The sequence below is a fragment of the Cupressus sempervirens genome, chromosome 2 (genome assembly GCF_028749045.1).
Source record: "Cupressus sempervirens isolate cs-2001-9-10 chromosome 2, ASM2874904v1, whole genome shotgun sequence".
Taxonomy (NCBI): Eukaryota; Viridiplantae; Streptophyta; class Pinopsida; order Cupressales; family Cupressaceae; genus Cupressus; species Cupressus sempervirens.
Genome location: NC_143119.1, coordinates 317,492,402 through 317,519,096, shown reverse-complemented (window position 1 = coordinate 317,519,096; position 26,695 = coordinate 317,492,402). Strand labels below are relative to the sequence as shown.

Sequence of the window (26,695 nt, the reverse complement as noted above, 5' to 3'; positions counted from 1 at the left end):
ATTCTTATCTACAAAAAACATTATGTATGAATACAATGTCAAAATAATTAAATTTGTCATTAATAATGAACTCATAGAATAGGAATTTAAAAATAAAAATAAAATTTTTAAGTCTTGTCTATTTTGTGCACCTTACTATACCAACTATAAAAAAGTAAAGACTTAAGAAATTTAATAAGTATATTATGGAATCATTTACTTTATTAAAAAAAAAAGATTATTGATTCACATGTTGATCTTTATGGATAATTGGAAGAGTATAAAAGCAAGGATGAAGGTATAGGGAGGGAAGAAAGAAGGTTAAAATTTTATATTGAATTACATATTTAAGTCAAGTTCTTCCAAATTAATAAATATAAAAGACAAAAGACATTTGTAATCTGAACTCTTTATATAATCATTCTATATTCATAACAACATATGTGAATTGCTAATCTAAATTTATAAATGCAATTTCAAATATAGAAATTGCTAAGTTTTTTTTGATGAGTAGTCCTTTTCTATTAATAAATAATATACTTAGTTACAATTCACAAAAAAGGGCCATAGGATACAAGATCACCCCATGAAATTTCACAAAGCCATAGACAGAATCAACAACTATTCATAAAAAATAATTATATGAAACAACCCTTAGGCAGCCAAAGTAGTGCCAGCTGAAGGTGGTGGTTCATCCTGATCATGAAATCCTCAATCATCCCTTAGATTGGCAATTGGGCTGAGAATAGTCCAGCCATTAGTAGCATCGTCAAGGACCTAGTCTTCATTTTTGGTATCAGCCCATGGAGGTGAAATAGCCAACTCCAGGCGAAAGGGCCATTTACCATAAATAGCATGCCAAACACCAAGAGGGGGATCCATTGAACACAGGGACTAGCCTGTGTGACCATGGGTGGGAAAATTGAGTGGCATCACCAACCACCATCGAAACCACTAGGAGAGTAGTGGTGGGAAGCTTGTGAGCATGACATGCATGAGCGGTGGCCAGAAGAATTACACCCTCGACGACAACCCCTGGGTGAATTAGTGTCAACCGAAGCATCAAGAGGAACTCTAGAAACTATATAGGGAGCATTACCCCAACAGTTGAGAAGCTCCTAAAGGTGGGCCACCTCTAGAGCCACCTTATTGGTCTGTACTTGAATTTGCATCATTACATTATTACAAATGCATACTTTAGTGTACAAAGCAACATTTACGTCAAGAAACTATGAGTGAAAAGAACAACATTTCTATCTTTCCATAGAGTAAAAAAAATCTCCATCATGAAAGTATGCCAGATATGGGTAAATTGTCTAGGGAACTTGGGAGACTCACCCAAAATAGCCATATGCTAGGAAAAAGGTTCAGGCCAAAATGGTTTAAAGAAATAATGAATCTAGTGGCAATAATTTTGAGCAAGTCTACAAAACCAAAATTTATGCAAAAAGGTCTGAGGCTACCTGCAAAAAGGACACCGAGGATCTAGATATGCTTGAGCCTAGGACCAAGGGGAAGACCTTGAAAAATTAGGCACCAAGAAAAGTGAGCAATCTCGGGCTCTATAATGGAATTCAAAATTGTATTGAAATGCTTTCTCTACTGAGAAAGGGAAGAATACAAATGCCAATGTTGGTTGAGGGTATCCACCATTGACAAATGGGAGAAAGTCATTGATAGCCCAACCTTGGCTTGTAGCTAGTGGAGGAAGTGGTAGGATACTACTTCCAGTCCATCCACCAAGGTCAAATAGACTAAATACCCACCTTGTGATTTAAGTGATTTGGAATTGCAGAAAGCAATAGATCAAAAGTCTGCCAATCTGAATGAGCAAGATGGAACTGGACTTGCATATCTTCCCAAGATCTAAGACTCATAGAGACCCTAGAAAAGAGGTCCTTAGGAGTCTTGATGCCATGTTTGAAAAAACACAGAGCACTAGAACCTTGAGTCTTGGCCAAAGGAATACCTTGGATGAAAAAAAGTGAAGACCACCAAATCTTTTGCTGGTTCAAAGAGAGCCCAACACAGAACCCATCAACAAACCATCAAAGCCAAGGCTTGATAGCTTCCCAAGTTTTCTATAAGCTCTTAATAACAAAAGATCCCTATATGTGCATGGGTTCCTACATGATGAGAAGGGGGTTTGAAAGAAATTCCCCTTCCATGTAGGCCTATTAACAAGGAACCCCAAAGAAATGCAATGCCAAACCAAAACTTTCCAAGCTTCATCTCCAATAATGACACATATAATCCATTTGGACAACGAGTGAGACCTTGCTTCTACATGGAGAGAAAACTAAGGCCTCTAGACTCTTTTGGGAGACAACAAAAATTCCAAGCAATTTTGTGAAAGCCATGATGGTCAGAACTAGAAGCCCAAAGAAATTCACAGAGAAATTGCTCTAATTTTAGATAAGAGGCTATGGAAGGAGCCCGACAAGAAGAATAATAAACATGCATAGCCACTAGGACCTTTGAAAAAATCTAAAATTTTCCCACAAGAGAAAGGGGTTTAGTAAGCCAATATAGTCAACTTTCTTTGCAATTTTGACAAGCACAACATTCCACAAATCAACTGGCAAAGCTTGAAAGGAAAAAGGAATTCATAAAAAGAGAATAATCTCCCTATGCATGACCCATTTCCATTCAAACTAGTTAAGCCAAGATGGAGTTGGCAAAAAAGATTACCTATATCAGAGCATTTTGTGCCATTGAATAACTGAGCTAAAGGTCTGACATAAGGTATCCAGGCATTGCAAGGCATTAGAGATGTTTTCCTCATCCTCCAAAAGAGTGAGAAAGAAATCATCACCAAAGTGTTCATTGACCAACTGGGAAGAGGAATCTCGCAAGGAAATGCCACAAACCAAACTAGAAGAAATGAAGTGGGCTAGCAAGTAACCAAACCCTTCAGTAGCAAAAAAATATAAAACCAGAGCTAGAGGGCCACCCTACCAGATGGAGCAAAAGAGCCCAAAGGCTTTAGATTGAGAGGTATTAATAGTAATACAAGCATTAGCATCTCCAAAAATCATCTCCATAGACTGAAGAAAATTGGGACCGAAACCAAGATCTTGGAGCATAGCCAATATGAAAGGCCATTCAATCCAGTCATAGGCTTTGCAAAAATCAATTTTCAAAAATACAAACAGTTGATTGGATTTGCGAGCCTACTCCATGCCTTTCTAGACAACAATGATGTTGTCAAGAATATACTTGGACTTAACAAAGCCAATTTTCTCTAGCCACAAAATTAAAGGAAGGAGATGAAATTTTTTAAGATAAATTTCCTTAGTAATAATCTTATAAGACACATTAAGTAGGGTAATGGGCTGCTAGTTACAAATATCCTTAGGATTGTTAGCTTTAGGTATGAAGTTGATGTTTCCTTTGTTGATAATAACTCATAGATTCTTAGAATGATAGGCTTTAAGATAAAATTTATGCAATTCAAGATCAATAGACTCCTAGAGGTGTTTGGAAATTTCATAGGGAAACCTATCACACCCAGGGGACTTGTAATCAACCATATAAAAAATTGCCTCTTTAAGGTCACAGATGATGAGAAGTTGCTCACAAAAAGCACGTTGCTTGACTACTAGGTAGTTTGGAGTAATAGAAATAAACTTTCTAAGGGCTTCCTCTTGAGCAATCAAATTTCCCTACAAAGTAAACACATTTTTGTAATGGTGAATAAAAGCTTGTAGGATGTTAGGTAGTCTAGAGAGAACAGAAGTGCCTTGCTTGATCTTTTTAATCCCAAGATTGGTATGATGGGCTTTAAGAGCCTAAAAGAATTACTTCAAAGCCTTATTGACAACCTCCAACCAATGGAGGAAAGCTTTGATTTTGGCCCCTCGAGTAGCATAATTATTCACAACTTGCTTGTCACGACAAAGCATGGCAAGCTGAATTTGCAAATCAACATCAAAAGGGTTAAGGGTGAGAGACTCAGAAGCTTTCTTAAGAGCCTTGGCAGTGGATTCATAAGACCATTTATGGTTCCCTCTATTTTATGTACTTGGTTATGTTTAATATTGAATTAGTGATGGTTATATATGGCATATTTTGATGATGTTGTGTTAGAAATGACTTATAATGTTTATCACTTTTGATGTTTTTATTACCTGAATTATGGTGGTATATGATGTTACTATTCATATTGATCATTTCATTAAGTTGAAATGTTTAATATACATGTGATTTAGAACTTGGTTATTTTGATTGACATTGACTCATTTACTAGTTGTGATTGTTTGATTTTTTTTAGGATAGAAGACGAGGGCATAGTTGATGTAGATGAGGCTAGGTCCTCGGTAGGGTTGGATGGGATCCTCTAGTGTTTATACACACAATTAGAGACTAAATGTATTTTGGGTGTTGTGTTGTTTGTCACTAACCTTCCCTTTATATGATTACATTTAAATCATATTTTTGTAAAAAATTCTTTATTTATCATATTTTTTTACAAAGAATGGAAAATATAGTAGAAAATTAAAATTAGATATTCAAGAACTTTATCTTATTTATTTATTTATTTTAATATTTATTTTTCAAATTTATTATAAAGTATATGTTATAAATGAATCTATTATAAGAACAAGATGTTAATGTTGATTAAATACATTATATATATGTCTACATGATTGGGTGAACATAGGAAGGAAAGTTTGTACTCCTTGATTTCTTAGAGCTTATAGTTGATGTTAACGAGGGAGAGGAAGTTAGTTGCAATCAGTTGCACTTTTTATTGGAAAAAATTAAAAAGCTAACTATAGATAATTTTTTGAAAAATACACCTGGCATAAGGGGGGTTGTACAAATTAAATTTGATCAACCAAAAAATGTAGATGCATTAAAGGTTAACATAGAGTGACAAAATTCCATTATGTTTTGAAGTTGCATCTTTAATGGATTGAAGCCATGGCGACATGCAGTAGAAATGGACTTGGGATCTTCCACTTTTTAAAAAGGAGGAAAATGTGAAAATTAACTATTGCAGTCACTAATTATTAATTTCCTTTCTTAAATGATTATTAAACTTCCATAAATAAATTCAGAGCTAATATAAAAAAAAAAACACAACATCAACTTCACCAATAAAGTACGGAAGGAAATAAGCAACACAATGAACACAATATTTTTGGACAAATCATCACTCGAAAAACCCCTAAGAGGAAATAAATTCTACAGATGAGAAATTATATTAACTTTAGAAAATTAAGAGATACAAAATTCCTTCCCTCCCACTGATACAAAATAATACATGTGGAAGAACAACTATCCAAGCTAATAATCTAACACTCCCTCTTAGCAAGGAAGCTGTTCTACACAACACCCAACTTATCTCTAAAAAAGATGAATTTTTCCTTTCCCAATGCTTTAGTCCAAATGTGTTACTTGCTCCTCTGTAGGTATATATTGTATCTAAACAACCACCCATTGTATACAATCTCTAATAAAGTGATATATGATGTCTAGATGTTTAGACCTATCATAAAACATTGGATTCTCAGAAAACTTGATGCAACGCAGATTGTCATAGTGAATTACAATAGTCTGAACTTTCTGACCAAATAAGGCCACTAATTTTTTTTGAATCCATACAGCTTCACATGTCACCATGCTAGCTACTATGTATTCTACTTATGTTGAACTCAGAGCCATAGACTTCTTCTTCCTACTAAACCAAGAGACAACACCTAATCCTAAATTGAAGCAACACCCTGAAGTGCTCCTTTTGTCTGTTGTATTGCCTGCCCAATTTGTGTCAGTATAACCTATCAATTTGATACCTTCACCTTGAACATATCTAATCTCATACTTAACTATACCATGTAAGTAATGCAATACATTCTTAGCCATTGTCCAATGCATTCTCTTTGGTTTAACCATGAACTTACTAAGAGTTTACTACAAATGCTATATTTGGCCTAGTGTTGACCAATACATAAGAGAACCAATCAACTACCTATACAAGGTGGGATCTATATCCTTCTCCCTAGATGTATCTACCTTCCTCTAGTTCATGATGATGGGTGTAGACATGGCTTTACAATCCTCCATCCCAAATCTCTTCTATATTTCAATGCAATATTTCCCTTAACCAAGGAAAATATCTTCATCTATTTGCTACACATCCATGCCTAGAAAGTGGTGCATAAGCCCCAAATCTTTCATCTCAAACTCTTTTGCAAGGTCCCTCTTACAATCCTCTATAAGGCTTAGTGAACCTGTAAGAAATAGGTTATCCACATAAAGAACAAGAATGAGAATCTCACTCCCAACCACCAAGTAGTAAAGGTTACCATCCACTTCACTCTTCACAAAGCTCATTTTTTGCAAGTATTTATTAATGTGCTCATACCATGCTCTAGGATATTATTTGAGTATGTCCAAGGCTCTCTTCAATCTGCACACATGGCTCTCTTTGGTGTGTACTAAAAAGCCTTCTAGTTGCTCTATATATATCTCCTCTTTCAACTCACCATTAAGGAATGTTGTCTTGACATCCATTTTATGGATTTACTATCCCATCGATGCTACAAATGAGATCACAACTTATATAGAAGTATACATAGTCATTAGAGAAAATGTCTCATCATAGTCTATTCCCTCCTTTTGAGAGAAACCCTTTTCCACAAGCCTTGCCTTGTATTTCTTGATGCTACCATCTACTTTATGCTTTATCTTATAGACACAATGTGATCAAACTACTAGTCTATTGACCATTGGTCTAGGCACTACCTCCCACAAATTATTATACATTATTGAGGAATATTCCTCAACCATAACATCTTGTAATACTTGATGCTTTGCAACCTCTTGATAGTTGTAAGGCTCTCTATCTACCAATTGACTAACTAATGTCACATAGTCATTGAGCTTGGCTAGGTGTCTCCACTATCTATTACTCTTCCTAGGAGCTCCCACAAACTCTTGAGTATCTTTGTGTGTATCTTGAACCTCATGGTTCCTACTGCCAACTATAGAGTATAGAATATCAACCTCTAATTCTTCTTGATGCATTTATTGTTGCACTAGTTACTCCATATTTTATGAATCTTCAGCACTGGATCCTATAGTAATACTAGTAACTATACTCAAGCTTTTCTTCCCTTGACTTGGCCTTGGAGCTTCTAACTTTGCAAGTTTATCAGTTGGAATATGGAAATATGCCAAAATCCCAAATATCCTAAAGTGACCAACATCTAGCTTCTTCCATGTGAAAGCTTCCCCTAGTGTCATCTTCCCTAGCACCTTGTGTAGAACCCTATTTTGAATGTAAACTATTGTACTACATGCCTTCACTCATAAGTAATAGGGCATGTCCTAGTCATGTAGCATAACCCTTGCTACCTCTGATATTGATCTGAAGTGTGATTTTGGATTACAAAACTTGGTGTGATACTTGCGACATTGTTAGTTCTAATGCAAATAAAATAATTTCTAGAAAACAAATTATGCAAGCCAAAAAGTGGTTTGTTTCATTCAACATTCGAGTTTATACAAGGTATGATGAATCTGAAGGGCCACCAACATTACTTTGAAAAGAAATGAAAAATCTACATAATGTCTATTACAAAATAAAATAGGAAAAACTATGAAAACTATTAAAAAATTATTTTAAAAATTAAATCTACTTGTAGAAGTCATAACGTTCAGCACAATGCTCAAGAATGCGCACTACTTACACTGTTTGAAAGGTAATCTAGTTGTCTATCTCAAAATTTCAATAGTCAAGCCTATTTTTTATACTTCTTAATGGCCTAATCTAAAATTTAATGAGCCTATTGTTGCAAATGGTGAATTATGTCAATGAACTTCAGTGCTTTTTCCTTCTCCTTATCCAAGCATGGTGTCAAATTAGGCTGCATAGATGGAATCAAAATATTTATTGGTGACAATGGCTGATATATAAGACAAACTTCAAAAGGGCCATGGCTAGTTAAACTATGCATTTTCCTGTTGTAGCTATGTTGTACATAGGGAAGACATCCATTCCATGTAAGAGGATATGTTGAGTGATACATACACAATATTTGAATGATTATGCATTTGAAAACCTCAGTTTGAACATTTGTCTAAGGATGGAATCCAATGGACTTTGTTCCAATCATTATGATGTAATTTGACATGTTCTAATAATTATGATGTGTTCTAATGTGTTACATGTGCCAAGCCTATTGGAATCTTTTAGGGCCCAGAAATTCCCCAAAGGCCTCTAAAAATGAAAATCGTTAAACATAGAAAATACCAAAAAATTTAGATTTTGATATTTTCCCTTTTTAGCTTCTACCAACCTCCTTTGTATCATCATGGATCATGTTCTGATCATCACTCTCCCTTGAGAGTCAATGGGACCCATTACATCCACACTCTATAGTAGGTGCTGAAAATGAATCTGAATTTGTTCTCATGTAAGCAACTTCCCTTAATGAGAAAATTGGCTTGCTTGCACCACACAATATAAGTAAATAGTCTAGTTCTTCAAGTTATTCATATAATTCCCCATAGCTTGATTAGTTTGGAGTGGATTAGCTACTTTTGGAATTAACTTTGTATAGTTTTTCTCCTTAGCAAAATCTACAATGTCTAGTAATGGAGGAAAGTAAGGTTTCAAAAGTTCAACATTGAAGATTGGGTGAATACCTAAGAATGGTGGAAAATAAGTTCAAAAACATTTTCACCATTTTTTTTGATAGTCTTGTGTGGACCATAATGAAGGGGACAAAGCTTTTTGTGAGGTCCTTGCAATCTCTCCTTCTAAAAATACAACCATACCTTATCCCCAACCTAAAAATTATGAGTTTGATGCTCATCATGCCTTTGTTTATACTTCCTAGTGGTCTACTCCAAAATTTCATGAACATGTTGTTGCAAATGGTGAATTATATCAATGAAATTCATCACTTTTTCCTTCTCCTTATCTAAGCATGATGTCAAATTAGGATACATAGATGGAATAGAAAATTTTATTGGTGCCAATGGCTTATATATAAGAGAAAATTTAAAGCAACTATGACCAGTTGAATAGTGAATTTACCTATTGTAGCTATGTTGTACATAGGGAAGACTTTCATCCCATATATGAGGATGTTTTAAGTGATGCATAATATTTGAATGATCATGTGATTGATAACCTGAGTGTGATCATTTGTCTAAGGATGGAATGCAATGGACTTTGTTTTGATCATTATGATGTGTTCTAATGTGTTACATGTGAAAAGCTTTTTGGAAGCTTTCATGGCCTAGAAATGCCCTGAAGGCCTTTGAAAATGAAAATTATTGAAACAGAGAAAATACCAAAAATTTAGATTGTGATATTTTTCCTTTTCTGCTTTTGCCAGCCTCCTTTAGATCATCATGAACCATTTTTTGATCATTCTTCCCTACTTGAGAGGTAATGAGCCCCATTGCATCCACACTCTATAGTAGGTACAAAAAATGAATATGAATTTATTCTTGTGTAAGCCACTTCCCCTACTAAGAAAACTAACCTGCTTACAACACATGATATATGTAAATATTTTGGTTCTTCAAGCTTTTCATAGACTTCTTCATAACTTGATTAGTTTGGAATGGATTATCCACTTCTAGATTTAATTTTGTATGATTGATCTCCTTAGCAACATCTGTAATATCTAGTAATGGAAGAAAGTAAGGTTTCAAAATTTCAACATTGAAGATTGGGTGAATGCTTAGGAATGGTGGAAAATTAAGGTCAAATGCATTTTCACCAATTTGTTTGATAATATTGTATGGATCATAATGAAGGGGATGAAGTTTTCTGTGAGGTTCTTGCAATCTCTTCTTATGAAAATGTAACCATATCTTATCCCCAACCTGAAAATTATGAGGAGTTATAATGCTTATCATGCCTTTGTTTATACTTCTTAGTGGTCTGCTCCAAAATTTCATGAACCTATTGTTGCAAATGGTGAATTCTATCAATGAACTTCATTTCTTTTTCCTTCTCCTTATCTAAGCATGGTGTCAAATTAGGCTACATAGATGGAATATAAATATTTATTGGTGCTAATGGGTAATATATAAGAAAAAATTCAAAGGGGCTATGACCAATTGAATAGTTACTTTCCCTATAGTAGCTATGTTGTACATAGGGAAGAGTCATCCCATGTACAAGGATGTTTTAAATGATACATACATAATATTTGAATGCTCATGTGATTGACAACCTCAATTTAACCATTTTTCTAAGGATGGAATGTAGTGAACTTTTTTTTTATCATTATGATGTGTTCTAATGTGTTACATGTGCCAAGCTTGTTGGAAGATTTCATGGCCTAGAAATGTCCCAAAGGGCTCTAAAGATAAAAATTACCAAAACATAGAAAATACCAAAAATTTAGGTTTTGATATTTTCACTTTGTGTGCTTCTACCAATGTCCTCTAGATCATCATGGACCATGTTCTGATCATTCCTCCACCTTTGAGTGGTAATGAGCACTATTGCATCCACACTTCGCAGTAGGTGTAGAAAATGAATATGAATTTTTTCTCATATAAGCCACTTCCCCTAATGAGAACTGACTTGTTTGCACCAAATGATATATGTAAATAGTCTAGTTCTTCAAGCTCTTCATCAAATTCTCTATAACTTGATTAGTTTGGAGTGGATTAGCCACTTCTAGATTTAATTCTGTATGAATGATCTCCACATCAACATTTCCAATGTCTAGTGATGGAGGAAAATAAAGTTCAAAAGTTCAACATTGAAGATTTGGTGAATGCCTAAGAATGGTGGAAAATCAAGTTCAAATGCATTTTCACCATTTTGTTTGAAAATCTTGTATGGACCATAATGAAGGGGACAAAGCTCTTTGTGAGGTCCTTACAATCTCTCCTTCTAAAAATGCAACCATACCTTATCCCTACCCTAAAAATTATGAGGAGTTTGATTCTTATCATGCCTTTGTTTATACTTCTTATTGGGTTGCTCCAAAATTTCATGAACTTGTTGTTACAAATCATGAATTTTGTCAATGAACTTCATTGCTTTTTCCTTCTTATCCAAGCATGGTGTCAAATTAAGCTACATAGATGGAATATAAATATTTATTGGTGTCAATGGCTAATATATAAGACAAATCTCAAAGGGGGTATGGCTAGTTGAACTGTGAATTTCCCTATTGTAGCTATGTTTTACATAGGGAATTCTTTCATCCCATGTATGAGAATGTTTTGAGTGATACATACACAATATTTGAATGATCATGTGATTGCCAACCTCAGTTTGACCCTCTATCTAAGGAAGGAATGTAGTGGACTTTTTTCTAATCATTATGATGTTCTCTAATCATTATGATGTGTTCCAATGTGTTAGATGTGGCAAGCTTGTTGGAAGCTTTTAGGGCCCAAAAATGCCCTGAAGGCCTCTGAAAAGATAGATTACTAAAAGATAGAAAATACCAAAACATCAAGTGTTGATATTTTCCCTTTTCTGCTTTTTCCAACCTCCTGTGGATCATCATGGACCATGTTTTGACTATTCCTCTCCCATTGAGAGGAAATGGACCCCATTGCATCCACACTCTATAGTAGGTGCATAAAATGAATCTAAATTTGTTCTCATGTAATCCACTTCTCTTAATGAGAATATTGACCTACTTGCACCACATGATATAGGTGAATAGTATGGTTCTTCAAGTTATTCATACACTTCTCCATAACTTGATTAGTTTGGAGTAGATTAGCCACTTCTGGATTTAATTATATCTAACTGATCTCCTCAGCAACATCAATAATGTCTAGTAATGGACGAAAGTAAGATTTCAAAAGTTTAACATTGAAGATTGGGCAATTGCCTAAGAATGTTTGAAAACTAAGTTCAAATTCATTTTCACCAATTTGTTTGATAATCTTGTATGGACCACAATGAAGGGGACAAAGCATTCTATGAGGTCCTGGCAATCTCTCCTTTTGAAAATGCAGCCATAACTTATGCCAACCTAAAAATTATGAGGATTTTGATGCTCATCATGCCTTTATTTATACTTCTTAGTGATCTGCAATGAAATTTCATGAACATGTTGTTGTAAATGGTGAATTCTATTAATGAACTTCATTGCTTTTTCCCTCTCCTTATCCAAGCATGGTGTCAAATTAGGTTGCATAGATGGAATAAAAATATTTATTGGTGCCAATGACTAATATATAAGAGAAACTTCAAGGGGTTATGGATAGTTGAACTATAAATTTCCCTTTTGTACCTATGTTGTACATAGGGAACACTTTCATCCAATGTATGAGGATGTTTTGAGTGATACATGTAATATTTGAATGATCATGTGATTGACAACCTCATTTTGACTGTCTATCTAAAGATGGAATGCAGTGGAATTTTTTATGATCATTATGATGTTTTCTAATATGTTACATGTGTAAAGCTTTTTGGAAGATTTTAGGGCCTAGAAATGCACCAAAGACCTCTAAAAAGTGCAAATTATTGAAACATAGAAAATACCAAAAAAAATTGATTCCAATATTTTCCCTTTTCTACTTTTTCTAGTCTCTTCTAGATCATCATGGACCATATTCTGATCAATCCTCCCCACTTGAGAGGAAATGGGCCCCATTGCATCCACTCTCTGTCGTGGGTGTAGAAATGAATCTAAATTTGTTCTCATGTAAGAAATTTCTCCTAATGAGAAAATTGACCTATTTGCACCACATGTTCTTCATAGACTTCTCCATAACTTGATCATTTTTGAGTAGATTACCCACTTCTTGATTTAATTCTATATGATTGATCTCCTCATCAACATCTGCAATGTCTAGTAATGGCAGAAAGTAAGGTTTCAAAAGTTCAATATTGAAGACTAGGTGAATGCTTAAGAATGGTGGGAAATTAAGTTCAAATAAATTTTCAACAATTTGTTTAATAATATTGTATGGACCATAATGAAGGGGACAAAGCTTTATGTGAGGTCCTTACAATCTCTCCTTCTAAAAATGCAACCATACCTTCTCCCCAACCTAAAAATTATGAGGAGTTTGATGTTCATTATGCCTTTGTTTATACTTCTCAGTGATCTACTCCAAAATTTCATGAGCATGTTGTTGAAAATGGAAAATTCTATAAATCAACTTCATTTCTTTTTCCTCCTTATCGAAGCATGGTGTCAAATTAGGCTACATAGATTAAATAGAAATATTTATTGGTGCCAATGGTTGATATATAAGACAAACTTCAAGGGGCTATGTGTTAGTTTGTGGTGACTGATTAGGAAAGTACTGGCATACTTCATAAATTCTTGTATAAAAGGGCTTACAGTTAGGGATTGTTTCATTATGGTAATGCAAAAATTGGTTCTTGTGCTGGTATTGAGCTATAAGGGATTACGGATTGTAATAAGGTTGTAATCACTAGATTGTAATAATATCAAACTTACTATTTGGTGGACGTAGCCCAAGGATTGTGTGAACCGCGTTAAATCTTGGTATCTTGTGTTCTTTTATGTGTGATCTATTATTTTTCGTTATTAGTTATATTTGCATGTATTTTTTATTTCTATTCGTGGTTTAATCCTAACATTATGGCCAATTGAAATATGAATTTCCCTATTGTAGCTATATTGTACATAGGGAATACTTTTATCCCATGTATAATGATGTTTTGAGTGATACATATGCAATATTTAAATGCTCATGTGATTGACAACCTCAATTTAACCATCTATCTAAGGATGGAATACAGTGGACTTTGTTCTTAGCATTATGATGTGTTATGATATGTTACCAATGACAAGCCTATAGGGAGCTTTCAAGGCCTAGAAATTCCTTGCCAGCCTCTAAAAATGTAAATTATCGAAACATAGAAAATACCAAACAAATTAGATTGTGATATTTTCCCTTTTCTACTTCTGCCAACCTCCTCCCAATCATCATGGACTATGTTTTTATCATTCCTCCCCCTTGAGTAGCAATGGGCCTTATTGCATCCACACTCTGTAGTGGGTATAGAAATGAATCTACATTTGTTCTCGTGTAAGCCAGTTCCCTTGATGAGAAAATTGACCTACTTGCACCACATGATATAGGTAAATAGTAGGTTCTTCAAGTTCTTCATATACTTCTACATAACTTTATCATTTTGGAGTGCATTATCGACTTTTGGGTTTAATTCTATATGATTGATCTCCTTAGCAACATCTGCAATGTCTAGTAATGGAGGAAAGTAATGTTTCAAAAGTTCAACATTGAAGACTAGGTGAATGCCTAAGAATGGTCACAAATTAAGTTTGAATGCATTCTCACCAATTTTTTTGATAATTTTGTATGAACCATAGGAAAAGGGATGAAGCTTTTGGTGAGGTCTTTACAATCTCTCCTTTAGAAAATACATCCATACCTTATTCCAAACTTGAAAATTATGAGGAGTTCAATGCTCATCATGCCTTTGTTTATACTTCTTAGTGGTCTACTCCAAACTTTCTTGAACTTGTTGTTGCAAATGATGAATTTTGTCAATGAACTTCATTACATTTTGTTGATCTCATTTTGGTTTTGATAACTGAGTGAGAACACACTTAAGATATTACTTAAAAAAACTCAGTGCATGCTAAGTAAGTAGTGTATGTCAAGCATATATTGTCAACTAATAAATGTAGAGAAAAATATATACTTAGTGCCAAGTTGATAGTTAGAGCCAAGTTACTCTAGTGCCAAGTAAGTCAATACATGTGGAGTGATTCAGATGCCAAGTCATTCATAAGCCAAGTTACAACATTAGGGATACAGTGGATGTCAAGCATTAGAGCTTTCAAATGATAAGTAAATAGTTTTGGACATAGTTGTTTGTAATGGCACAAACTACTATGTAAATAATTTTTGGGCTGACTTAAGGATTTTTTTATGATTCTAGAAGATATATACAAAGGTATATTGGGAATCTATATGCAACACATGCAACCAATCACATTGAGGGATGTATTAAGTGGAAAAATGGATGAATCAAAATTGTCAATTCCTACCTAACCCTTGTTCACCTAAGTCTTCTTAAGGAGGAAAAACCCTAAATTGTGTATGTGTGAAGAAAGAGGTTAGAATGTGCAGATGCATAGAATTCATGGTGACTAGGAGGCTATGATAATGTTATGAATTATACAATTAATTAGAGAGAACATAGAAGAGAAGTTGGAGGATAAAGAAGACATATCTGATTAGGAGGATCAAGGATATACTTGGAAAGAGAAGATCTAATATCTAGCAGATAGTACTAACTGAAGGATTAATGCTGAAACATTCTAACAGGTGAATTGGTGAAAATATCTTAATCGAGTAGTCTTAACAAGCCTTTGTAAATCCTTTAATAGGGTGCTTACTTTATTTTAAGTTAAAGTCCTTTAACAAATCATATTTTTAGTAGGGTGTTGAAATCCCATAATAGGGTGAGACCTAATAGTCTTTGTAAGCCTTTAATATGGTAAGCCTTTCACAAAGCAGACAATAGTTTATTACCAAACTCATTGCAACCTTAATTGGCTACTCTTTATAGCTGTAGTAGTGAAGATTTGTGGGTGTCATTCCCACCCAAGTTTTACCTTCTCATTGGAGGGTTTCTAGGTAACCAAATATCTTGTGTCATATGTTTTATTTGTTTCATGTTATGGATGCTATGATGTAGTTAGCTATTTTAGCTTACATACAAATTATAAGATGGATGTGTAGTGCATGTCTTTATTGTTGAAGTTTTGGAGTACTTATTCACCCCTCTACCCTCTCTGATTTTACTTCCCAATGTTATTTCTAACAATTGGTATCAGAGCCTTGTTCTCTAGAAAGGAAAGATTTGAAGCTTTGAGGAAAGATCTTGAAGATGGAAGTCTATAAATTGGGAAAGGTTATTGATAACCAAATGATTGAAATACAACTTCCCCTACATTAGTTGAATGAAGAAAGAGATGAGTTAAAGCACTCATTGAAGAGAAGGAAATAGATGGCTATTGAACAAGATGGCACACAATACAAAGAGGTTGACACTACTAGATTGTTTGTGAATGGAAACTCAAGTGAGTTTGATGCAACAGTTATAGATCTAATGGAAAAGAATGGAACCCTAAATTAAGAGGTCAATAATCTTAAAATAAAACAAGAAGTCCAATCAATATTGTAATGTGAGGTGACTGAACAAAAAAAGAAAGCTAAGGAAGACAAAGTCATGATTGAAGATGACAAAAGAACATTGACTAATAGGCTTGAAGAAAAGACATTAGAGGTACAAAGGATTGATAACATGCAATTGGATACAATGAATGATTGATGATGACCAATCATGAATTGAATGGAAAGGATATTGAGATCACAACTTTGAAGTTACATAATAAACAACTGAAGAATGAATTGACAAAATAAAAGGAATTTGCTAAAAGTTTCAACAAACCTAGTGAATCTATAAAATATTTTGAGAAACTAATAAGATCTCCTAGACCTAAAAATGATACTACTGGATTAGGATACACTAGTTCTAAGGAAGGAGAATCATCTAAAAGTGGTGAACAAAGAAACAACAAAGGTAAGAACTACAAACCTACTTGTCATAATTGTGGAAAGTTAGGTCATGTGACAAATGTTTAACAGAGAAACAATACAAATCAAAATCCTAAGAAGAAGTTCAAAGGTTACTATTATAATTGCAACAAGCAAGGACATTAGAAAAATGAATGCAAGACCAAGACTTCAAGCACACAAAGATTTGAATGCTATTGCTATAATTGTAAAAAACATGTACATAAAGCATATGAATGTAGATCTAATGTTGATTGGACATCAAATAAGAAGACAAAGGTACAACAAAATTGAAAATTCTACAATTCGGATTACAACACAAGAGTATGGAAATTTTCTTGAGAATTGCATTAGAACATATTTTAGAAGTGATTACAATAAATGGTTGAGTCAAACTACATGCTTTAGTTGTTTGAAGATTGGTCACATTAGCAGAAATTGTCCATAGGATTGGAACTCCCACTCAGGCCGATGGGATCTTCCCAAGATCAGGAAAAGCCTATGATCCATGACTCTCCAATTGGGAAACCCTATAATGAGAAAGTGCCCCAATGGTTTTTGAATAGTAGGGGTCCTGCATCTGCATGCACACACCACCCACACCCACGTGCATGTCTGATCTACCACATGACCCTATCTATTCTATCTAGAAGGGATGGTAGTTACATATAGCATATAGATAGCATTCATTCAAGATCCTTGATCAACTCTATTGGATTGGCCCTTAGGCTCTTGACTAAAAACTACACCAACTAGTTCAATGTGCATCATTTGACACACTAGGATTCTGGCATGGCATTACCCCCACCCAACCCCACATAAGGGGTCACCATCCTCCCAAGTAGTGAATTAAATAAAGGAAAAGAGAAGGTTGATGTTGAGAAAGTAAAAATGAAGAAAAACAAGACATGGAAGAAAAAAGAAGATTGTAGCACATCAAATTTAGACGAGATCACTTCATTGAATGGATCAGGTGATCACATCACCCCTAACTAGGAAATCAAAAGGTATGTGTGGGACTGATATTTCAATGATATATTTTACTAGTTCCAAGAATTTAAGTTCTAAAAATATTATATATGCATGAATTAAGATGTAATGTATTAGTTTGAACTTGGAAGAAATATATAAGTTTTGTTAGTTTTCATGTTGTTGTCGAGCATGAAAAGTTTCATAGTTGCTATTGAGTGTGAATGAAATCTAATTTGATGTCAAGCTATTAAGTGTAATAGTATTGGATGAGATGATTTTGGTTTTTGAGCATAGTAGAAATCATGTGTAAGTTAAGTGAGTTGAAATTGCTATGGTAGCTAAGCTTACAACTGTGTAAGCATTGAACATTTATTGTGGAATATCTACGGGTTATATAGTTGATTTTTTACTCATTTGCATTTATCTAAGATAAAAGAGAGAATGAAGAGAATAAGGAAAACTAAGGATAAGGATTCTAGCACTTGTGAATTGGATTTAGCTACTTCTTATCATCAATCATTAGATTCACAAGGTATTGATTGTGTGCCAAGCTACACTGTTTAAATTATCACAAACCCTAGTAACTTAAAAATGATGTCTAGCTCTTCTACTACTAATAGGAAGGAAGAAAAGAGGTTTTAAATGTTCAAGTAATAAGTAATGAGATTAGACTACCACTCTTCTAAGCCATTCCTAAGATAGCATACAAGAGAGATCCTTCTGATGTGTTATCGATGATACCACCACAAGTTTTGATAATACATGATGTAGATGTTGTTACACTTGTAAGGTTGGTAGTATTGGAGATATGGAGATTAGAGATCTATATAGGAAAATGTGTATAGATGGGGTCTTAAAGGAAGTGAAAAAAATTGTATAGAGAAAAGGGTTAACTCATGCCCTAGATTTTCTAAATGTATTCAAAATAGAATGGATTAAGATTTTACTTAATAGACTACATGATCACTCTATATGGTTGGAAAATGGCCCTATAAAGATCATAGAAGGGATCATCCACCAAGTGTTAGGATCCTACTCTAGACATACCTAAGACCATGCAAAGTGGTGCAAAGGAGATAATTGAGAAGAATATAGGGACTGTATGGAATAAAAGAGGAATAACCATAGAATTTTTTTTTAGATCCCCTAATTGCATTTGTCATGAGAGTGATTGTTCACAAGTTATTTCAATCTAGTAGATTGAATATTGTGTCATGCATGGATTTGGATTTAGGTTACAAGATAATAAAGAAGGACCATGCTTATGACCTTGTAGACTTGCAACTTCAATAGTTATCAAAAAATTTGGAGGTCATGAGAAAAAACAAAGAGTTCACAATAAAAATTTGGTTTATTACTTGTCTACATATTTTTCTATGTGCAAAACACATTTCCCACATTTGGTAAGGTAGTGTGGAAGATAAATAAACCAATAACAATACAAATTTCAAAGTTCATAGAGCAACTCATACTCCCTTATGAACAATGTGCGGTTACCTTCATTGTTTCCTCACTGCATTCGCCCTGGTTGGGTGCTTTCCTTGCTCTCACTACATTCGCCCATTGTGGTACTAGGTTATCTCGTAATCTTCCAACAATGTGCAAATTCTGAGAAGTGGCTGAACTATAAAATAGTAGTGTAATAACCCTACCAGTGCCCCTACTATTCTAAGGGGTCGATCCCCTACAATAATCTATTTTAGGGGCCCCACAATAATATAGAAAGTGCCCACCCCCACCCTCACCCCCACCCCCACCCCCACTATTATAAGGTAAGGTAAGGTAAGGGAAGGAAGGGCCTATTATTTTATTGTGCCTGCCTAGCTCGCATATTATTGTAGGCCTCCTAAGATAATTATTGTAGATTATTGCCTATTATTCTATTATTGTAAGGGCCCTCAAACAAATTATTGTAAGGGTAAAGGTAAAGGGATCGCAGACATGACTGCCCGATTTAGATTATCGCTTTCAGTTTTTACCAACCCCCTACTATTTATAAGGGCGAGGTGGGCCCCTACCTCCTAAAATTTATATGGGCAATTGATCATTTTGAGAAAGTCGCTCACCCTCCCTGACTATAGAATAAGGGCTTCTTCATTAGCATTCAAAAAATGGATAACCATATCCATCCCCGTGCATATTATTGTAGCCTATAGAAACAATGGGGGCAAACCCTATAATTTTATAGGCTAGGGTAAGGCAGGGGCCCCTACATAAGAATAGTAGGGCGACGATTAGGGGCCTTGGTGGGAGGCAAGATAGTACAGTCTACCCCCTACCTTAGAATAGTAGAGCGTCTCCATATTACCTATGTTATATCGGCCTTCTGCATGCATGCAAAACCAAGGCCATAGCTTTTGCATCTAGAATTCTCCTTCCATCCATCAGGACGATATAATTTGTCTCGCCACCCACCATAATAGGAGAGTGGGGAGATCTGGTCCTCCTCATTGGGGAGCACTGGTTATTGCCAGGGGGTGTGGGTAGGCCTTCATTTGCCTAACATTTTTTCCCATAGAATTGATAGGGCTGCCAACCCCATAGAATAGTAGGGGCCATAGAATAGTAGGTCTCTGCATGACTATAGCTACTAATTAGTTTGCTCCAGTAGGATATCCCTTTCCAACTTAGAGGGGTTTGCTGATATTGAATATGGAGGCGGGGGAGGAAACCATTTAGGAAATGAGTTGAATCCCTGCTTAGTCTAACTGGAAAGCAAGACCCCACTGAGAAAAGTAGGTAGAGGCCAATTTCTTGTTGACTTCGGCCTACCCCCTACTATACTTTCAATATTTCAAGAAGTCTATGAAGCAAAGACTAAAGATTCCAATGTCACTAGTAGAGAAACATTATAATGATGTTTTCTTCTTAGTTGATGTTGATCAGACATATATTAAAGAAACTATTCCAAGGGTCATATGGATCAAGCCATTTCCTGATGAAATCAATGTGGATAAGGCATCAATAGCCATCACAACACTATTGGCAGAGGACATAGACAAGAATTCCACCCCATTTAGAAATTACGAGGAAGCCAAGTTAAATATCATAATAGCCTTAAAAACTACTTTTGTGATTAGAAATAAAAATAAAATAGTCAAAAAGTAGAAAGAGAGATTTGGTGAATGGGGAGAAGAGGAAGAAGAAGAAGATGATGATGAAGAAGAGGAAGAACAAGCCCAAGGCCCATTGGCACTCACACAAGATCAAGGAGAGGACCAAGAAGAAAATTTAGAGGACGTTGAGGAAGAAGAGGAAGCTGAGGAATCACCCAAACCTATAAAGAAGAAAATAAAGGCAAAGGAGACTGTAGTAGAAAAACAAAAGAAAGTTGTGAAGTCAACATAATAGAAGCCAATAGTAACTATTATTGGTGCTAGTACAAGGGAAACTACTAAATAAATCAAGGAAGGTGATATAAATAAGGGTAAAAGGACTATTACTACTACAAAGAAGAGTCAACAAGAAAAACCAAGGAGGAGAAAGTATGTAGTTTCTACCAAGACAAATGAGGAAAAGACTAGATCAGATAACAGGAGTCAATTCCAAATGGTAAACCACAATCCTTCATTAGACTTAGACAACTTGTGTGACAATGTTAAGCTTAATGCAGATTTGTTAGGATTTACACATGTTGAATTTGATAAGCTAGGAAAGTTAGACATGAATAAGGTGGAAGAGGCTATATATGAGATGTCTACATTTAAGACCACACCTATTGAGATTTCCAACTCATTACCCAAGAGTCTCAATGACAAAGTTGAGCAGAAGTGGCAATGTAATTTAATAACTAAGAGACAAATAAAAGAGACTACTCTAGCGAGAGTAATGCAAGATTTGGATAAGTCAATGATGACAAAGGCCATAAAAAAATACAAGGGGAGATTTACTCCCAAATATAAAGCCTTTAGTATTTTGCAAAATCACATTGAAGAGGTTGTAAATAGAGCACCCAGGTATGGAAAGTCATCTATGAGTTGACAACAGATAAGCCAAACAATCAAGCACTTGAGGAAGTTGGTGATGAAAAAGATGGACATGAGGAAGGTTATGATAAGAGAATAGATGAAGAAGAGAAACAACATGATCATAATGTACCTAAGGTACAAATGTTGAGTGCTAGTCCCCTTCATGTGAACCAAGGAAGTCGACAAGATACAATAAAGATAAATGATGTTTCTAATAACATAGTTTGAAACATCATTACTTTGATAGAGGAGGACTTGAAAAGGATATTATAGGATTATACTTTAGTTGCACAATTATGCACTAATCCTTTATTAGTAAGCACAAATGAAACTGACAAAGCATCACCAATGGAAAATAAAACTAACACATCTAGTGTGCCCCCTACATCTACAAAGACAAAAGGTACAAAAGGACTATAGTGTGTCACCACTGACACACATGTTTAAATGCCCATTGTGGTATATCAAGTGAAGAATACTATGACATTAAATTTTAGCACATTAGTGACCATTGCTTCAAGGAAAACAATTTTGATAGTTGAGAAGGATGGGACACAAGTCCATATAGGTTAGGAAGTCAGTCCTACGCCTATCTCATAGACACAAGGTGAAGTTTTGGCAAAATAGACGGAAGCTAATTTGAGAAAAGAGTTAGTTTTGACTATGAATATAGAGGAATAGATAGAAAGATAGATATTGGTTTCCTTGCCAATCTCTACTACTCTTATTCCTAGTCAAACCCTTCATAGGACGAGTATAGATGCTACACCCTTACAATCATAAAGGTCTAGTCCTAATACATCTAATGTTGATGACAGTACATCTTATGGAGATATAAACTTAGATGAGGTGATTGAACTTTCAAATTTTAATCTTACTGTTGGGACTAAAAATTGCAAGGTCAATTTTGAGTACCATTGAGAAAATTGAGCCCTATAAATGCTTTTGATGCCTATGTACCTGGCTGTACCTTTGAGGCCCTTGAGGTGTTTAATGCTTCTAACACCTTCCTTTTAGAATGTCTAAGTGTTCTATGAAGTTAAATTGAAATTTTGAGTCATTCTGGGAAGTCTTGTTTTGAGTAATTGTCAATTCTGTATTTTCAACCATGTCAAACAACGATAGGAGGCCTTGCTTGCAAGTGAATATCTCGCACCCAAAAATGTTTTGTGAATTTTCACTTTGGGAGTGTTTAGTGTCCATACCTGAGAACCTATATTTCAGATTTCAAGTCATTTCAAGTCCGTTTGACTAGGTTTTGAATCCCTCAAAGTTGGTCAGTTACTGTTTTCATGCTTTTGCAATTAATTCATAATTCTGGGAAGCCATGTTTGACGTGTTATAACTTTTGACCAATTGGCCAAAATGTTGAAATTCCTTTTGTATTACATTTTAGACATCAGGGACTTGTTATGTTTCAATTTTCAACTTATGACAAATCCATTTGATTAGTTTTCAAACCCGATTCCAAATGCAATTTCTAAAGTTTTACTGGTGTCAGCATTTGCAGATTGATTAGTACCCCTGTTCATGATGTCATAACTAAAAATCTGTCATTGGCTAGATCAAATGGATTGTACCATTGTGTAGTACTCTAAAAATACTTTAAGAGTGCCTAGTTGCAATTCTTGACGAATCCATTTGCACACTTTTCCAGGTCAACTCCATTTGCAAAAAACACTTTTCAGACAATGTTTCTAGTCAGAAATTCTAAGTAGCCTACTTTGACTGTCTTCCATTTGCATCTAGTTATTCATCATGAGCCCAAATCCTAGATTTATACTCACCTCATGATAGAGAAGCACTACCCCAAGTTTCATTCTCCCAAGTGTCCATTTGCCCAGTTTTCAAAGCCGATTCTGAACCCAATTTATTCCTTTCTGACATGTTTTCTTGCAGGCAGTTCTGAGAGGTCAACTTTGATAGCGAATATCTTTTGACCTCGAATTCATCATGAGACGAGATTCAATAGGGTGCAAGTGTGTGGAACAGAGAATTAGTGTGCCAATTTTTAGAGCCCAGTTAGGTGTTTGGATCAATTTTTAAAGCCAGCTGATAGGTCCTGTTAGCCAAAATTCGTAGTTTGCAGATAAATGATAAAATAAGTTTTAAGTGATCGCTCAGTGGTCAAATTTGATTTTCATCAAGCTAATGGACTCAGTGGGCCAGTTTGGAAGTTCAAGTGTTTGAGTTCAAAAAAAATTTTAGCCAGACCCGCTTTGGGGGCCCGACTAATTTGCACCAGAATGATTAGAATTGCAAGTTTTGAAGGGTTTGCAAAGTATTATAATTGGTTATAATCATGGATTGCATATGAATTTTAAAGTTCAGTTGTTTACTGAAATAAAGGGAATAAAACTCTCATGTATGAAGGCATCTTAGGGCATGTGATAGGCTCGTGAAGATTGGGAAGGATGGGAGTAAAAAAAAAAAATATCCACAAGAAATATGACTTTCCCGATACTTGTTTGAAAATAACCCTCAATTTCGTCTTCATTTGTCAAACTTTGTGCAACTTCCTCTTTCCTAGTAAGTACCCAATTCAAGAGTCTATGAGAAAGAAGAAGAAGAAGAATGGCTGCAAAAGGAGAAGTAGAGTTTGTGTATAGATCAAAGCTTCTTGACATTTCGATACCAAATCACATGCCATTGCACACCTACTATTTCCAAAGAATGGTGGAGCTCAAAGAGAAAGCATGCATTATAGAGGGATCCATAGGGAAAGTTTACAATTATGAGCAAGTCATTTCAATAAGCAAATGTGTGGATGTTGGTTTAACCAAACTAGGAGTTGGACATGGTGATGTTATAATGATATTACTCCCCAATTGCCCTCAATTTGTATTCACATTTCTTGGAGGATCTTTCATTGGTGCTATCATCACTCCTATAAATCCTCACTATACAACAGGGGAGATTGCAAAGCAAGTCCATATTTTGGGAGCCAAGATTGTCATTACAAGAGCAACATGTTAGGATAAACCATGGACAGAAATAAAAACTACATGCAAATATAACCAATAACAGAAAATAATAGAACACACAGAAATGAACACAAGGCACCAAGATTTAACGTGGTTCACCCAATCCCTGGGCTACATCCACCAAACAACAAGTCCGATCTTATTACAATCCAGTGATTACAACCTGATTACAATCTGTAATCCCTTACAGCTCAATACCGCCGCAAGAACCAATTTCGTATCACAACATTATGAAAAATACCCAACCCTAAGCCATTTTATACAACTATTAAACCACTTTAGGGTTATAACATGTCGGCCATATGTCGGCCATAATATGTCAGCTACCATGTCGGCTACTATGTCGGCTACTACCCAAAAAAAAAAAATTTCAGTCACCACAATCTAACAATCTCCCACTTGGGGACTGATCAGGCTCCACACTAAACAACAATCTCCCACTTGGAGACTGATCCTATAGCAATACCACTACCACATGGGGCTCCCACTAGATCAAACCATCCTAGACTCTACTGTTCTTTTATTCATGTTCAGTCTAAAAGACCAACTGAAGCTGAAGAGGAGTTCAGCTTCTCCCTTGTTACAACTATTTATGAAGTATGTACAGTACTTTCCTGATCAGTCACCACAATCTAACACAACATATGTGGAGAAGCTAAAAAATGTGAAGCAACAAATTGCAATTGTTATGCTTGAGGACCCACCACCAGAGGGATGCATAGCATTCATTTTTGTTGCTCAAGAACAAGATTTAGAAGTGGGGGCTGAGGAGGTAGTGGCGCTGCCATCTTCATCAGGTACAACTAGGCTTCCAAAGGGTGTGATGTTAACACACTCGACACTTGTTTCCAACGTTGCTCAGTAGGTGGATAGAGAAAATCCCAATGTGTATATCCATTTAGATGATTTCATGTTGTGTTTGTTGCCTCTCTTCCATATATATGCTCTTCATATGGTGCTCTACTCTATCAAATGCGGTGCCACCATTTTGATAGTGGAGAAATTTAATGAGATGGGTGTGTTGTTAGAGTTGATAGAGAGATACAAAGCGAGCATTGTGCCATTGGTGCCACCACTGGTGTTGGGCATGGTGAAGAGTGGAGAAGTGGAGAATTATGATGTGTCGAGTATGAGAATGCCCATTTCAGGAGCTATAGCTCTTGGGAAAGATTTGGAGATGACACTTCAAATAAGGATTCCCAATACAACCCTCGCCTAGATATAGATCACAAGGCGCAAGGGATATCAAAGTCACACTGAGTAGCAAATTCAACATAGAAAGAAAGAACAACCCATGGCTGGAGAGAAGACTTTTGTATTGATAGAGGTTAAGTGTTTTAGAACACCCACGGTTTTGTAAAAAAAGAAATGCTCATGCAAGATGCCTGTACCTCATTCCCCAAGTCTCATAAAAAAAATGGAAATGTTCTAAAGTTGTACTTCACAATAGATATATTATAAATGAAGCCACATAGAGCAAAAGCCACAGGTAGTTCGAAGAGGAAAGCATAGGGATTTGAAATACTTTATCCCACATGCCTTGTGAGAGAGACTTTTAATGTGTTTAAATAGTCCTGCATGCATTATGAGTTGTGTCTTAAAGATGTGTAGCTTTTGGAAGCCATGATGCATGCACAAGGCCCATTGATGGTCAGTCACAGGTGGACGCCAATTGGAGATAATGTAAGCTCTATTTTAGAGAAATATGAACGTGTGTTGATGTGGCAACTATGAACTGAGATTCTGCCAAGTGTTTGATGGCGTGGTGGGTGCAAGCCTGCAAAATGGAGTTGTGCAAAGGTTAACAATTGCGAGAATGTGAGTGACTGCCATGTGCCAGAGTGGGTCTTGCATGCGATGAGATGGTTCCAAACAAGAAGATCAACACGATGCACAGGATCATGACACGTTTCATGATCGAATGGTCAATGCAAACCTGCATTTCAAAAGTGCTCATAGGATAAATAATGTGAGATTTCAGGATGGTGACACTTAGCGCGGGTCCCAAGTGGTACTGACATGAAAAATGATAAGATAATTGAGTAGCCAATCAAACACTACCACGTGGCAATCGGTCAATAGAGGGTTGAGCCCAAATTTGAAGGCGGGGCAAAAAATAAATAGTTTTAAAAGTGACATTTTAAAATTATTTTTTCAAAACATGTGCACATTGAGGTTCAGGTTTTAAATTTTAAAAAGCCTTTTTTCTAAAGTTCAAACTTAGGGATTATTTTAAAAAATTTTGCAAAAATTGAAGTT

The 26,695-nt window shown here is 35.4% G+C and overlaps 1 pseudogene; it reads left to right on the top strand.

Moving 5' to 3' along the window:
- Window positions 1–24,026: 24,026 nt before the first annotated feature.
- Window positions 24,027–25,655, top strand: LOC149572380 (4-coumarate--CoA ligase-like; annotated as a pseudogene).
- Window positions 25,656–26,695: the final 1,040 nt, after the last annotated feature.